At 36.2% G+C, this 11,292-nt stretch overlaps 1 non-coding gene across 1 annotated transcript; it reads right to left on the bottom strand.

Annotated features, from left to right (window-relative positions):
• Positions 1–10,987: 10,987 nt before the first annotated feature.
• Trnad-guc lies at positions 10,988–11,059 on the bottom strand. The gene has a single exon. It is a non-coding gene; the product is annotated as a tRNA-Asp (tRNA).
• Between the last annotated feature and the right edge of the window lie 233 nt (positions 11,060–11,292).

The raw sequence follows: 11,292 nt of genomic DNA on the forward strand, positions 1-11,292 counted from the left end.
GGCTTAGTTATAGACTAAGCAAGTTTCAGAAAGTCGTGTCCCCTCTGTCCATTGGCTTAGAACGTAGCTTGTAATTCAGTCGTAGATTCGATTGCCGCGTTGGAAAAATGTTGTTTCCTTTGCTTAGGACAACGTATGGTGATCATCTGATTGACAAAGAAAGATGCGGCAGATGGGTATGTAAAAAGTTGGTCTTGCGCCTGAACTCTCGTCAATATTGGATTATGTGAGTAAAGAAAGAGAGAGTGTTCTTGTGTACTGCGCACACACTTCTTCCCTGTACAATTACTCCTGAGGCCGTAGCCAAAGTCCCTTTCGTTAAAAACCATGACGAAATTCGTTATCAAAATGTATGGGATTTGACATTAGTCTTCGCAAGCGAAATGTCATTTAGCGATGACTTAAGTCAAACCGTATAGATTTTGATAACGAATTTCGTCATCGTTTTTCACGAAAGATACTTTGTCTAAGGAGCCTGCTTGGCTAGCTTTTTATCGACATTTGACACCCGTCAACGAAACCTAAATTGGTGTAAAGTTATTACTCCAATTTGGGCGATTCGTTCATAAAGTCAGCCATTTTAGAATATGCAATAATTATTATTATTATAGTCACTACAAAGAGGTGATGTAGTAAACTGAAACTCAAACCTAAAGTAGTAAGGTTAATTGTTAAGGTTTAAAGGTTAAAATTTAATCTGTTTTTAATAAACCAAAGCAGTAAAAACTGGACGGCTGCCAGTGAGTGAGTGTCCTATCTTAATTTCCACTGGACCATATTGAACCTAAACGGCAGTCATGTTTTCATATTCGGGACATCATCATCATCAGCATAATAAACGGGGTATAACTTGTAAGTTATAACAAAACAAAGTGATAATAATTATCATCACTTTGTTTTGTTACACCCTGTATAAATGTTACGCTCAAAGACCGAAAACGCTCAGTGAGACGAAAAATAGCTCACAACGCGTTGTGGTCACAGTGAAACAGCCACGACGTAATCTTCCATACCTATGGACTTCAAATTAGACTTACAATCAATAAAAATTAAAAGCCTATCAGCCACGACACAAATTTAGCTTTTTGGTCTTTTTGTGACTTTCAGAATTGCGAATTTCGCGTCGTGGCTGTTTTACTGTAACCACAACGCGTTGTGAGCTATTTTTCCGCTCACTAAGCGTTTTCGGTCTTTGAGCGTAACATAAATATATTATATTACTAGATGTCCCGCGCGGCTTCGCCCGCGTAAATTAGAAATTTTACAGAATCCGTAGGTACATTTTCCCATAAAAAATATTTCCCCCGTTTTTCCCACATTTTCCTGAGTTTCTTCTGTCGTATTAGTCTTAGAGTAATAATATAATATAACCTTCTCGATAAATGATGAGTCTTACTCGATAAATGATCTATCTAACACTGAGATAAGTTTTTAAATCGGACCTGTAGTTTCTGAGATTGACGCGTTCAAGCAAACATACTCTTCAGGTTTATAATATTAGGTAGATATAGATTTTTTTTAATTATCGCTTGACAAACTCGAGTCTCGATCTAAAAGACTATGAAATGGTATAATATGGTAGTGATGATGATGATGATGAAGAATGTAATTTGCATAGTAGCATATGCTTTCTGTTCTTAAAACAACGCCGAAACTCCCAAACTTGTATCTATAAAGAATCAGGAATTCTCTCAGCACCTTCCGAACCACGGTATACCAGGTATATCTCGGTGCAAAATCTTACTTGTTGGTAGCATATGCTTAGAATACTTCTCACGAAACCGAAGTCACCATATGTTTCCCTATAAGTTTTGAGGAGTTCCCTCGATTACTTATGGATCCTTCATCAGATCACCACTTTTCTGAATATAATACCAAATTGGGATGATACCCTATATACCAAAAGAAAAATTTTGAAAATCGGTTAACAAACGGCGGAGTAATCGTTGAATATAAGAAAACGAACATAACACCTCCCCCATTTTGAAAGTCGGTTAAAATTGTAGCCTATGTGTTATTTATTTAATATTTTAATCAGCACATGAATTGAATAACAAAATTTTTTTCAAATTAATCGTAGCACCATCTGTCAGGACAAACTAAAATTGAAATAGAATAATATTGAATGCGATGATAGCGCCGTCCGCCGGATCTAATGTAAAACATTCCAAAATCAACAACTCCTTATAAATAAGAAATTAATTGAAAAAACATTTTCCAGTAGACCAAACTGTAAATCTAAACCATTCTCGAATCTCCACGAACACACACAAAAAATTTCATCAAAATTGGTCCAGTCGTTTAGGAGGAGTTCAGTCACATACACACGCACACAAGAAATATATATATTAAGATTACTATTGTCGTATTACCGATCTTTAGTACTTCCGCTGTTGTAAAATTGACATACAATTTTGCCAAAAAAAATCAAAAGAAAGTAATTAATTACTACTAGAATTTTCAGCCAACAGATTAATATAGACATTCAATACAGCCTGCCATTTTCAAACAAATCATTAATTGAAACATTTATAAATATTAATATCAAGCGTTGAAGCCTTGCCAGTTCTCTATTATAGTCTGTTCAGAATTATTTTACACTAGATGACGCTCGCAACTCTGTTGCGCCAAAACTCGTTTATCGCGAACCTTACATTTTTCCGGGACAAAAAGTATCCTATGTTCTTTCCTGGGACTCAAGGTATCTGCATGCCAAATTTCGGCAAAATCGGTTCAGCGGTTTGGGCGTGAAGAGGTAACAGACAGACAGACAGACAGACACACTTTCGCATTTACAATATTCGCACCCGCGACTTTGTTATATATATATATATATATATATATATATATATATATATATATATATTTTTTTTTTTTTTATTTAGGGAGCTTAGTCAACATTGACTATGTCGCTCCATTAGAACAACAATTAAATTTAACCCTAAATCAATATTAATCGCACGTCTATTAAGAGGATACCACAGCGGCTAGAGAAATGAAAAAAAAGTACGTGTAATATCTATAGCTGTCTCCCTTACCTCAAGCCTATAATACCGCAGAACGCGATAGAGACAACTGCAGAAAATCCAGAAAATCAACGATTCGTTGTCCCCTGATTCCTTCTCCAAAACTTAACCGATTTAAGTACTTTTTTCATTAAAGATTAAAAAAAGGCTTGAGCTGTGTTCCTATGTTTTGCTTTTTTTGTATAATCTATCCAAATCTGTTTTCTGGACGTTTGAACACAGTGGAAAATCTGGCCATTTTTTTGGGTTTTTGAACGTTCATATCTTATTTAATAATTAAATTATGAAAAAAAAGAAAACATAGCGACATTGTATTAGTGGCCGTAGATATTCAGGAAAAAAATTATAACTCTACTAGCATTATCCAGGGAGGAAACAGGGGACAACGTTTGTATGGAAAAAATGGCGGTGTGGAATCCTCTTAAGTGCTATCCTACCGGGATAAAAACTCCCCCACGCCACGGCAACGCTGCGGTATCGCCGTGCCGGTCGGTGCGGTGTTGCCGTGCATCTTTTAACGGCAGACTTCGGCACGGTGTTTGTGCGAGTAGACGTATACGAATAATAATTAAATAAGTTGATAAAAAATGCTATGCAATAGCTTTACCACGGCAGTGCCCGAGTACACGCACAGAACAGCCACACGTATATTTTTTTTTGTAAAATAGATAAAATATCTACAGTTGAATATAGTATGAACTACATACATTACTCAAACAATGACAATTCCAAGTTCGCTCATGTGATTTTAAATATCTACTAATACGATTTGCGACAGACGGACAGATGGGGCCCAGACGGGGTGGCTGTAACTGAGTTACACGTACAATACCCTCATTTACCCCACTGCACAAAAGGGGATTGTTTTCTTTTGTAGAAAGTGTACATGCTTTTTTAGTATGGAACGTAATACATTGTAACGATTTAAAAGTAGTTATAATGTTTGCCAATTTTGTCTGATATTATAAATACTTACCTAAATATGTTTTTCTAGTATCTACTAGTGCCTTTAACTTATTAAAGGAAAATTTTTACTTGATGATGTATCTCTGTATACCGCAAAAGAATATAGTCAAATATAGAGTTTTTATCCCAGAAAAGACGACACAATTGTCGGCAAAATCTAGTAATCATAATCTTTTATTTAATCTCTTGTAATATTACTGGACTCTTACCCACAAAACGCTCATCTTACAGCATAAAAACTCTCATTAACTGCCCAATTCAGCGTTCGTTGACTGCATAGTGATTGAGGTAGTTTTTATTCGTTTAACCGTGCACCATAATTACCACTATTAATTTGCGCGGTGGCCCAGGGCCGATAAAAGCCGGCTTAATGCCGGACGAGAGAGGGGGTGGGGCGACGTTCGGGGGAAGGGGGAGGCTGTCAAATTTCATGCACTAAAGCTGCGGCAACGCTCTTCTATTCGATGCGATATTTCGACATGTACAGTTGTAGAAGTATTGCATATTCAACTTGAAGTTTTTTTCAAGTGGGAAAAACTATTGTATCGATTGTTATTGGTGAGGTGAACAAAGGATTTGACACGAGGATCGTTACAATACAACAAGGATGTTTTTTGTTTGGCACCTGAAATCCTAACCAAAGCTATCGTGAAGGGTAATTTAAAAACTGCTGTTTCCACCACGCCGTTCTATTTGCGTTCTATGGATGTCATTCGATAACATTTTGTATGAAGTGACTCATTTATTGTTAGTGTCACTAAGTACGGATGTCATCTGTGTCCACTATTCCATGACAATGTCACAAGCTCATTAGTTATTTAGTTATAGTTAGTTAGTTATTAGAACTAGTTTGTTTATGTTAGCTAACGATTCTTCTTTCAAATGCAGAAAACGAGCTAATGATGATGAGTTGTAGCAAGAACTGCTGTCGATCACGTCAACTCTAACAAGTTGAATCTAAATAAAAGTTTTTCATTGAAGCTATGATGCGACAAACGGACACGAAAACCTATTTTAGTAAGTGATCAAAACTAAGGACACACACATAAACAGAACAAGCTTACATAATTATTAAGTACATAACAACGTAAACTACCAAATAATAGCAGACCCACTTAACTTGCAAGCTATGTGCTACTTAACATAGCTTTAGTTTAAGCACCAAAGCTAACAGCAACTGGAAACAAACATGTCCAGTTAATTGTCTTAAGGACTAGATGACGCCCGCAACTCCGTTTATTCGTTTATCTCGCAAGAACCGTACATTTTCCGGGATGAAAAGTATCCCATGTCCTTTCCCGGGGCTCAAGGTATCTCCATATCAAATTTCAGCGAAACCGGTTCATCGTTTTGGGCGTGAAGAACAGAAAAGTGTAATCCACGCCCAGAACAGCAGAACAGAAAAAGTGAACAGTCAGACAGACACACGGATACACTTATTAGTATGGATTTTCGCCATTTTGTATGCAGAATTCGCGCGCGACTGTACAGAGTGCATTCCACTGGACCCATCGGTGCGTTGGCCGTTTTATCTTCCCCGTACACTTCTGATAAGAAGCTTACCGGGCGAGTTAATAAGAGTTGACGTATCGGCAAAAGAAAATAGCTCCTATGCGCCGGTAATAGGAGCTACGCGAATGTAGGGCATCCCCTGAGCCCCGGGTCAGTTGCTACTATTTTTGGGCATCAAGTGTACAATAGGGATGTTATTATGCGACGTGCGCTATCGGGAGCCAGCTTTAAACAAAAGTGAACCACGTAGAAAATGTGTGATATTTTTATCCGACATAAAGCTACGTGTTTTTTCTAAGGTTTTATGAAAATCATAATTAACGCTGGTTCATTTTGCGGTGCATAACGCAGATGGTGTTTATGAGTCGACGTCAAGCCATCCTGCGTTGCTAAGCCAAGCTTAGCTTAACTACGCAGGAGTAAATCGCTCTTGCATAGCTTATTTGTGCCCAAGGGTGTGCGCAGTACACAGAAGTTCTTTCTCTTTCTGTCCTTACCTGGCTGATAAAATTATGACTGGCGAGATATCAGAGGTCTTGTCCTGTTCCTGGTCTTTTATGCCTATTCGACGCATGGATCTTCTTTGTTTCAACGCGGGATCGAACCCACGACCTTCGTGTGTAGAGCCACTCTCTAAGCCAATAGACCACAATCGTTGTGTCTCGATTAACAAAACATCTAGTGTTATAATTCAAAAATTTCGCCCGCTCGCCTGCGGTTTTAATATGCTCAGAATTAGGACGAGCGTGAAATTGGCTTTGTTCGATGTTCATGTTTATTATTTCGCGAGCACTATTTCATCTTAATACGGTTAGGTTTGTGCTGGAATTGGGTCGCTATTTCACCCGTTAGTTTGTTCATTTGAGACACTTTTAATTAATGATTCGTACGCATATGCAGGATTAGTTAACTACGAGGCATGACTTCATATTATATTCAACTAGCTTACCGTTGATTGACGTTGTTTTTCCATATTATTATATTCACTTTGGGTATTATTCTCATAGGTTCAAAATACCCTATTACCCTATTTGTGTTTGTTGATTGACAACAAACACAAAATTTCGTCAAAATAGGTTCCGTTTTGGTGGTGTTTGGCAATAAAGTATAAACACCGTGACACGAGAATGCATTATATTATTATGTTAGAAACCACGAATAATAAAAACTAAGGAAACGTAACTCCCATACTTCAACTTTCAATGCATAAAGTATGCATGTATTCGGGTCACATTTTGTAGACTCGTGGACAAATTTTTTCAAAGAGTTACTCCTCCTTATAGTTTTTATTATTCTTAGGTTAAAAATGTGATTTGTCTAAGAAATTGTGACCACACAGCTTAGACGTAGATTTTATTTTTGCGACAGTTATAAGGTGGCCAAGTTTATTTCGTCAGTTCCTCTTCCTGGACTAGTTCCTAAATCGACGCAACCGAACCAAGCAACACGTAACAGCTGTTCTAATTCTGAAAACATTTAATTCAAAATAAAATATTTTGTAATCACGTTTTACACTATTTTAATAGAAGAATATAATAATAATAATATTTTATTACCAAGTATTTATTACCTATAAACATGTAAATACACAATACGTAACTCAAGCAAAAGTTCCAATTGGGGATAAAATTATACCCGGTCCCTAACCTTTTATTCAATCTAACTTCGGTAATAAGACGTTATATCCTCATTAACGGCAGTTCACGGTCACATTAAAACCCCATGTGAGCACACGCCCACGAAATTTCGATTGCGGCGTCACTAATTGAGAAATTGGTCAAAGTTTTATGCTCGGGGGAAGCCATTTTTGTTTCTCGCATGTGAAATGGAGTATTATTGTTGGTTATTTTGTATTTTATACTTTATTTAAAGTACATAACTATGATACTTTTCATGATAACAATATGTATTTGAATTCAAGTCCTGCTCTGACTGGCTACTCATATATCTAATAATATTCATCGTCAATTATAATAATTGGTCGCTATTGAGCATTTGTGTCCTAACACACAACATTTTCTTTGTTGAATTTTAAATGCAGACTTGTTCTAAATGATCTTAAGAACATAACTGCATTCATAACTCAATACTTAATATAAGTAAATTACGTACGTTTTGTGGGTTAGTACACGAATGCTTAACAGCGTCACGAATGCTTAACAGCGTATTTTAGCACATCTGCAATTTCGATGACAATTATTGTATAAAATTTAAAAAAATTGGCCAAGTACGAGTTGGACTCGCGCGCGAAGGGTTCCGTACCATTATAGAGCAAAAATGAGCGAAAATTGTGTTTTTAATATTAACCCTTAATTATTTATTTTATTTTGATTTTATTATTAATTATTAAATTGTAAAAGTAATTAAGTATTTTGTGAATATTTCAAATGCCTACGTGTAGCCATTATTGATATAGAGCAAAAAATACCAAAAAAAATCAAGTTTGTTGTATGGGAGCCCCCTTAAATATTTGATTTATTTTGTTTTTAGTATTTTTTGGTATAGTGGCAACAGAAACACAAAATCTGCAAAAATTTCAACTCTCTAGATAGAGAGATATAGAGTGTATCTCAAGGACGGTCATAGATATCACCGTTCTTGAGATACAGCCTGGAGACAGGCAGACATCGAAGTCTTAGTAATAGGGTCCCGTTTTTACCCTTTGGGTACGGAACCCTAAAAATCATGGATGGATGGCCTGATGGATGGACATACCCTTAATGTACCGCCGCACTCAGAGGCGAGCTGTACTTAACTAAATTAAATTTCATACATTGACTGTCAATCTCATTAAATTATGGTTAAATCATCATTAGCTATGTCCACACTATGCACTTTCATCTTCAATTTTCGTCATCTTCTATCATTGAACTTTCGTTTTGGCGCAATCAATAATTATTGAATGCGTCAACGACCGCAACGCCATCATTGTCATTTTTGTTCAGTTGCAGTGTCTGTCAGATTATTGTAACATATGCGACTAGAACATTTTATTGGGTGGAACATGTGCGGCTTATTTTATCATAAGAAATTCCAAAAAAAGAACAAAGCGAAAGATTTGGATACGGTCAGAGCGCATGCGTCTCTAGCATATTGCCTCACGTGCGCTTTTGACTGCGCTATAACGCATTCCCTTGATGAACAAAAAAAGGCACAGTGTGGACATACTATTTAATGTCTCTGAGTGATAAGACCTGCCAGGATTTCATCTACTCTGTGGCTTTCTTTGAATACTAATGAAGAACTTAAAATTTCTGTAAGAGATCTTTACCTTTTACCCTTTCTTTGGCGTTGAATTAAATCTACGAATCCTTAGCGTTAATTTACGCCTTCACATCGAATTGAGCGAGTACTTCAATGGCAATGGAGTCTAGACTTGTATTTAGTGCTAATTGTCTAACTTAGTACTTAGTGCGTCTAAGTAATTTTAAGTACCTACGTTAGGGCACTTACATAGACGAGTGGTATGCGTTTTTTAAGTCACTTTCAAGTTTCAGAACCCTTAATAGATGTTCATTATTTACTTTATTGTAGCGTTCACCTATAACATCTCTCTATCCACATTAATAATAATAATAATAATATCTATGGACGCTTCACACCACGTCAGTCTGGCCCCGTGCCAAGTACCTAAAGGACTTGTGTTACAGGTACCAGACAACGTTTACATATATTTAAGATTTTTATTGTATCATACACATATTTAATACACATCCAGACCCGGGAACATTGAAAACTTTTTGTTCCGTCGGCGGGATTCGAACCCGTGACCCCCGGCTTTAGCTACCAACGCGCTCACCACTGAGCCACAGAGGTTGACAAAAATATTGTTAGTTTTCTGTATTTTGTTAAGCACTAGGAATAATAAACATGATTGCTTTATTTAATTCATCAAGCCCAATACGCTCACCGGTGAACGAGACACAATAGAATATCTATTGTGTCTCGTTTTCCCACGATTGGCTAGTTAAAAAAATGAAGTGTATGTAAAAGAAGTTACAGTACTTACAAAATATTTTCTCCTTATCAAGCAACATATTTCACAAGAAAAATTACTGCAACGTCTTTAAACTCAAATTTTGTTTCCCCTATTAGGAAAGCGTACATTTCTATTCTCTCTTACTTTTCCTTTATTTGAAAGGTGTCAAAAAGTGACTTATTTTGAGATGATGATCATGTTGTCTCCATCAGAGCTACTCGTTTGGACTTGGGTCATTTTAGGGGAAAACTCATCTCCCCGTTCAATAGGTGTTGCCAGACTATGCACCTTTCCTATTTTTTGGATTAATAGAATGAATTGTGGGTTAAAAAAATTAGTCAAATGTGGAAAAACATTTTGTAATGTTAAAAGTATGATTGGTATACAATAGTGGGGAATAGAGGTGGATTGGATGTCTTAGGATGCTCATTACGGAAAACCATATGAACCAAATTGCCGATCTACATTTTAAAAACTTAGTTCATAGGTAGGTACGTTCGTTTTTTATTGCTCAATAAGTTCATAATTTAAATAGTTGCTAAGTTAAAAAAATATATATATATATATATAAAATGACATGACGCCCGCAACTCCGTTGCGCCAAAATTCGTTTATCAGGCGGGGACCGTACATTTTTTCGGGATGAAAAGTATCGTATGTCAAAAAGGATGATTATACTTGGATTATGATACTTTTTATTCGGGACTCGAAAGTATGTCCATACCAAATTTCAGCAAAATTGGTTCAGCCGTTTGGGCGTAAAAAGGTAACAAGCAGACAGAGACACTTTCGCATATCATATTAGTGTGAAATATGGATTTATAGGAGTTCCAAGTTTACTTGAAGCATGATTATAATTGAAAATAATTCTGAAACAAAAAATATCTTCTACACAAGTTCATCGTTACTCGTTTCGGTGGAATGACTGGCAACACTGTGTTTCAGATGGTTTCAGTCACATCTTAACGCGCCATTAGGGTCAGATTGCGTGCGAAATTCAGGTTATTTGCTTAATGTTCCCGAGAAAAACCAATTTGTGTCCCGCCGTTCCGTTGATCAGATAGTTTTTAAATTGTTTTTTGTGCGCCATCTCGTGGGATGGGATTTTTTAACCCCCGACAAAAATGAGGAAGATTTCTATGTAGGAACTATTCAAACATAAGGTCGAAAAATATTATTTCTTTACTTTTAGAGTTTTGCTTGGCTTGGGTATAAATTGGGATTTCTTTTAAACCTAAATAAATAAATGATTTTTTTTAATCAAAATTATCACGATCGAAAGGGTGATTTCGTATCATAAAATATATTATAATTTATAATCAGTTGCCTGTTTCATTGCTGACGCAAGAATCAAGATGGATTGGCACCCAGCTGCTGAACATAATTATTATTTTAGTGACTGATATTTTATTACAGTGCGACTTGCTTAAGTCATAACTCATTTTGAGATATTGTAAAGATAAAACAAAATACTTAAAATAAAAAAATAAGTAAAACAAAGGTTCTCTCCGGCGGGGAATCGAACCCCGGTCTCCCGCGTGACAGGCGGGGATACTGACCACTATACTACCGAAGACATTGAGAGCGTATGCGAAATTACTGTTCAGACTATTTTGTCCTGTATCTGTATCCTGAGATATGGAAGGTAGCTATGTATATTTTTTTTATTGTAGTATTATATTGTTTTTATTACTACGTATTTGATAAAATAATAAAATTGCAACTCTGATATACTCTTATCTTCCCCACGGTATTACTGATAACAATTTACAAGCGCTAAATCATCACAATATTTTAAAGATATGATGT

Source organism: Aricia agestis, chromosome 13, assembly GCF_905147365.1.
Source record: "Aricia agestis chromosome 13, ilAriAges1.1, whole genome shotgun sequence".
Lineage (NCBI taxonomy): Eukaryota > Metazoa > Arthropoda > Insecta > Lepidoptera > Lycaenidae > Aricia > Aricia agestis.